The sequence below is a fragment of the Dipodomys merriami genome, unplaced genomic scaffold (assembly GCF_024711535.1).
Source record: "Dipodomys merriami isolate MVZ:Mamm:240054 unplaced genomic scaffold, mDipMer1.0.p SCAF_1, whole genome shotgun sequence".
NCBI classification, from domain to species: Eukaryota; Metazoa; Chordata; class Mammalia; order Rodentia; family Heteromyidae; genus Dipodomys; species Dipodomys merriami.
Genome location: NW_027202270.1, coordinates 83,431,754 through 83,437,753, shown reverse-complemented (window position 1 = coordinate 83,437,753; position 6,000 = coordinate 83,431,754). Strand labels below are relative to the sequence as shown.

The 6,000-nt window shown below is 39.1% G+C and overlaps 1 long non-coding RNA gene across 1 annotated transcript in view; it reads left to right on the top strand.

The window, feature by feature from the left end:
* The first annotated feature begins 257 nt into the window (after positions 1-257).
* The window catches only part of LOC138839274 (uncharacterized), a 43,609-nt gene continuing 37,866 nt past the window's right edge, over positions 258-6,000 (top strand). Inside the window, exon 1 of the long non-coding RNA XR_011375938.1 lies at positions 258-381. This is a non-coding gene — a long non-coding RNA (uncharacterized lncRNA). The remainder of the gene's footprint in view (positions 382-6,000) is intronic.

Here is a 6,000-nt window from a genome sequence, read left to right as displayed (position 1 = left end):
TCTTTCTTTAACATACTGGGTTCAAGATAAGGACAAAGTATAACATTTTTCAGGTGATTCAGTGGTGGTTTAGACCCTGGAAGTTGGAGTGTTCAAGCCAGTACCAGACACTGGAAATCCTGCTGAGCAGAGCATGAAATATTTACCATCTCCTTTTAGGTGAGAAGGAAGAGCCCTCATGAAAGTTTCATATTTACATTTCCATCCATCAGTCTGTTTCCAGTTGGTGCTGTGTTCTCAAACTTTTCGAAGAATTCATGACTTCAGGGAGTGCATTGTGAAAGAGATTCTACAATGTATCTGTTGGATTGTTTTTCCCAGATGGAAGTGGTTGGGGAAAACTTGCATATGTTTTGGATATGAGAAGCTGTTCATTTCTAGGTAAGTAAGAACCTTGAATCTTACAGAGGTCTGTACATGTACTGGGTTTTTAACGACTGAACCTATGGATAACAGCTTCTTTCTTTCAATTCAGAACACTAAGGCAGCAAGGATAAATGGTAGCGAATGTAGGCTTCATCTATCCTAGTCACTGAGTACACGGCCCTGGGCTAAATATTTTTGAGGGAGCTGACATGTTTTTTTTTTTTTTTGAGAAAGTTATATTTCACATACAGGAAGCAAATTATCCATGTTAACTCTCTCCTACTCTAGCATGAAAGTTTCCTGACTACACAGGTTTGGTGTGCTGTGCAATTTATGATGCACTGATTTACGGTCTATACTTCGTCATCATTTTTACAGGGTAATACTTAACTACTCCCCGTGTTTCAGGGATGCCTGTTGGTTTCATATTCATTGTCGCCTTAAAATTTTCTGGAAGAAGCTGGCGCCTGTGGCTCATGACCATATTCCTAGCTACTTAGGAGATTGAGGATCATAGTTAGGAGCCAGCCCAAGCAGAAAACTCTCTAAGACTATTTATCTCTGATAAACTACTCAGAAAAAGCTGGAAGTGGTGCTGTGATTCAAGTGGCAGAGGGTTAAGCCTTCAGCACAAAGAAGCTCAGATATCATGCCCAGGCCCTGAGTTTAAGCCCCAGGATCAGCAAACAAACAACAAAAAAAGAATGTTCTGGAACATTGATTGAGCATTCATTCAGCAATTATCTCTTAGTTACTAGGTGCTAGATGCTTAGGAATACATACAATTTTTGTCCGCCAGATCTTGTCCTCTTTTCTTTAAAGAGCTAAATGAGTAAATGAGGGCCATAATTTGCAGAAACATTTCTATGTTTCTGGAATGTCAAAGAGCTTAACCTAGATGGTGCAGTTCAAGCAAAGAAAAGCAGAAAGAAAACTTTCCAGTCATAGTGCTATTCTCCATCTCCCAGGAGAGCTGGTGAAGGTGCAGTAAGAGGGATGAGAACTAGAGACAAGAAGGGAGACAGGAAATGAGAGAGAGAGAGAGTGAGAGAGAGAGAGAGAGAGAGAGGAGAGACAGACAGATGGAGGGAGAGATGTAGAAAGTGTGACAATAACAGACCTAGTTCTTCCCACTGAAAGTTTCCCATTTTTTAAGGAGAATAAAAAAGAAACTAGTTGAGCAGAAAATAGACAAGCAGCATTGTAACATGAGCCCATTTGTAAAAGGAACCCTGAAAGAGGACAAGTCCTGGCCAGCAAGCTGGCTCTGAAGGCTTTTGCTTATGTAACCTTATGTTGCTGAAGCTTCATGTCTGTGGATGTAAATGGTTCTGAGCCTCCCTTTCTGGATGACCTGACCTGACCACAGTCTGCATGAGGGCAGCAGGGGGTGGGGGGTAGGAGGAGTAGGGGGGAGGGGTGGCGACCAGAGCTTTAGATCTAGCTCTGGGGCTCAGTTCCAGCTGACACATTTTTCTCTTTTCTTTTCTTTTTCTTTTCTCTTCTTTCCTTTTCCTTTTCCTTTCCCTTTCCCTTTCTCCTTCCCTTCTCTTCCCTTCCCTTCCCTTCCCTTCCCTTCCTTTCCTTCCTTTTCTTTTCTTTTCCCTTTTTCTGGGCCTAGGAACTGTCTTGGAGCTCCACTTTTGAAAGCTTTTTGGTAGTTAATTGGTGGTAAGAATCTTGTATTTTCCTACCTGGGCTAGCTTGGACCGGTGATTTCTGAGTAGCTAGGATTACATTCATGAGCAACTGGTACCCAGAAACTTTTACTTTCTTATGCTTTAATATTGGATGGTGTACTAGAAAAATGTTGTGTTCATTTTGTATAGCCCTAGTTCAGATTATGTATGTATGTATGTATATATTTTTCCTGGAGCTTGAACTCAGGGCCTGAACATCTTGCTCAATGCTAGTACTATACCACTTGACACACAGCTCCTCTTCTAGCTTTTATGGTGCTTAAATGAAGTCTCATGGACTGTTCTGCTCAGGCTGGCTTTGAGAGTGATTCTCTGATATTGGCCTCCTGAGTAACTAGGATTACAGGTACGAGCCACCACAGCGCAGCTCTACTTCATATTATTATTTCTTTCTTTCTTTTTTTTTTTTGGGTCCGGTCGTGGGGGCTGAACTCTGGGCCTGGGCGCTGTCCCTCAGCTCTTCAGCTCAAGGCTAGCGCTCTACCACTTGAGCCACAGCGCCACTTCCAGCTTTTTTTTTCTTTTATGTGGTGCTGAGGAATTGAACCCAGGGCCTCAGGCATGCAAGGCAAGCGCTCTACCACTGAGCCACCTTCCCAGCCCCTTATTATTTATTCCTGATAGTTGGGATACAATACTTTCCTCAACTATTGCTTTAAAACCTAATTTGACTGGTTATTTAGGGTTTGGCTATGTCCCGATTACTGCATCAATTCACAGAATGCTAATTTTTCTATTAAGAAACCTGGTTCATTTAATTCTATCCCTCTCTCCCTACCCATTCCATTGATATCTATCAATATCATTTGTTGAAGTCTCCTTCCTCATGCCCTTCTCCTCCTCTCTTGAATTGGGCGATCAATGCTCACACTACTCTCCTCTTCAATCTAGCCACTCACTCTTGAGTCCACCATTGTTGCTGTGATTTCTTCAATGTCACACACAAAACTAGGTCTGATACAAAAATTTATTTATTTGCAAGCTTGCAGTCATCTCCCATGCTTTTTAATGAATTTCAAAGGCACAGAGAGGAAGAATCAATGTTATGATATAAAAAGGGAAATTCTGGGAAGGTGGCTCTGTGGTAGAGTGCTTGCCTCGCATTCATGAGGCCCTAGGTTTGATTCCTCAGCACCACATAAGCAGAAAAATCTGGAAGTGGCACTGTGGCTCAAGTGGTACAATGCTAGCCTAGGGCTGAAGAGCTGAGGGGCAGCACCCAGGCCCAGAGTTCAAGCCCCATGACAGACAAAAATAAAAGTGGGAGTGGTGGAAATTCTATCTTTATATTAAGTTGGGAACTGTTACAAGCAGGGAGACATTTTAAAAGGATTGTTTAGTAGTGTATGTGGGAGCTTTCTGTGTCTGGGTATTTCTTGAAACTAAAAGGAGCTGATGGATATTTTTAGGGTCATGATATTTGTATGAAGCGACTGTGAAGGTAGTTTCTTGCTACTAATGTTAGTCTTCTACTTAATCTTTAATGGTTTCCTCTTAATTTTTAATAAAAGTCTAGTTTCCTCAGCTTGTTACATAAACCCTTAATTTTTTTAAGTCTTACAAAGTATGTCATATACCGCAGCCCTTCTTCCTCTTCAATTTTCTTTATGCTATTTCTGCTACTTGGAATTTTCAACCTTCTTCACTGTTAACACACACATATGCAAACACACATTCTGAATTATTGTAAAAATGTTCTCTCCAGATTTAATAAGGTATAACTGACAAATAACCATTGTAATTTTTGTGTGTGTTGGGGTTTGGATTCTTGCACTCTCAGTGAGATTTTTTGCTCACAGCTGTTACTCTACCACTTGAACCTACTCTACTGTCTGGCATTTTATTGGTTAGTCAGAGAGAAGCCTGTCACATACCTTTCTGTTGGGCTCACTTCAAATCTTGATCCTCAGATCTCAGTCTCTTGAGTAGCTAGGATTACACATGTGAGCTACTCGCACCCAGCCAGTAGTGGGTGTATAATGAATACTATGTGTATACATATACATATATATATATATACATACATTGTATATATACAATATATAGAAAGTACATAATGATATATAATATGTCTTGATATGTATATGTGATGTAGTAATTCAAATAAAACTAGTTAATATATTTTTCATCATATACCTTCATTTTATTCTGTAATAAGGACATTTCCAGTCTCCTAGCAATTCTCAAGTACACACTACATTGCTTTTAATTGTAGTCTTCATGATATAAAATATTTCTCTGCAACTCATTCATTCTAATTGAAAGTTTGTATCCTCTGACTGGCATCGTCCTTTGTACCTCCTCTCCCTAAACCCTGCAACTACCATTCATGCCACAGGAGCTCAACTTTTTAAAGTTTCACACATAAGTGATTTCATGTGGTGTTTATCACTATGTGCCTGGCTTATTTCTGTTATGATGAAGTCTTGTAGGTTCATTCATGTTGTTTCAAACAACATTATCCCCCCACGCCACTGTAAGTCTTAATAGTTCTCCATTGTATATATGTACTCCCTTTTATTTGTTCTTACTCCAAAGAATGACAAACCCTTAGGTTAATACATATCTGGCCTCTTTTTTTCTATTGAATTGAATTCCTTATATATTTTTGATATTGATGTCTTATCAGTTGTATAAGATGTTAGCAAATATTCTCTCCAAGTCTACAGGTCATCTCTTTACTATTTTTTTCTTTCCAGTGTGGCTGATATTTTCTTTTTGCCATTTAACAAAGCAGTTTAAGAATACAATATGTCTTGATCAATATCACCTCTTTTAACATTCTCACCCATTCTTCTCCTACTCACTCCTTCCCTCACTATTCTTATTTTTGTGGGCTATACATACATTGGATTCTTATCTGCATTTTCCTTCTCTTCTCCTCTTCATTTGTCTACTCCTTTCCCTTTGACCCATCTCATCCATTTCAAGAACTTGCTTCCAGGTGTTTTATTTTGCTGAACTTTGATTTTGCCTTTCTACAGAATTACACTATTTGAGCTCTCCATTCTATACATTTGCATACCACCCAAAGTATTTACTTATTATTTATAAGCTAAATCTGTAACTAGGTTTCTGTGTGAAAGATTTTTAAGTTAACCTAATTCCATTTATTTTTCTCTCATTCCTTATACTTTTAGAATCATTCCAAAAATCACTGTCCCAAGAAAGCTTTTCTTTTTTTTTTAACCCGCTTTCTTCTAGCTGTTTTACTATGTAGGGTTTTATGTTTAAACTTTGAATCCATTTGGAGTTGACTTTTGCATATGTTGATAATATGGATGGATAATAGTCCAATTCCATTCTTTATTTAGATATCCAGTTTCCCCATTGCTGTTTATTGATAAGACTATTCTTGGCACATTTTGTGATCATGGCATCTGTGTCAAAGATTAGAAAATGACAAATGCAGGTATTTACTTCTGATCTATCTAATTCATTCACACACACACACACACACACACACACACACACACACACACACACACACACACACATCTTCTTTTATACCAGTGCTGTGTCTTTCTTGTTATAGTTTTGTACTAGATTTTGCAGTCAGGAAGTTTGGTGCCTCCAGCTTGAAGCATTTTGCCTCAGCTCCTCAGGATGGTTTAGCACTGTGTTCACCCAGATAACCTGCTCTGCCTGTAGGAATCAGTTCAAGTGCTTTTCCCTATGGGAAGAGTCACTGACTTCTTCCTTGTCTAGATTGCAAACCTCTTTTACTCCAATAGCGAGCACCCTGTGAAGTCTTAGCATTGTTGCCCTGTTCTCTTCCTTGATATAATTAGCTATGTATTATGGGTCACCCTCCCTCTACTATGTATTCCTTAAGTGCAAAGATTTAGAAACTGCATGTCATCATCTCTGTAGTCTCAGTGATGAGCACTTAGCAGGGACTCAATAGATATGAGCACCTTGATTAAACCATTAA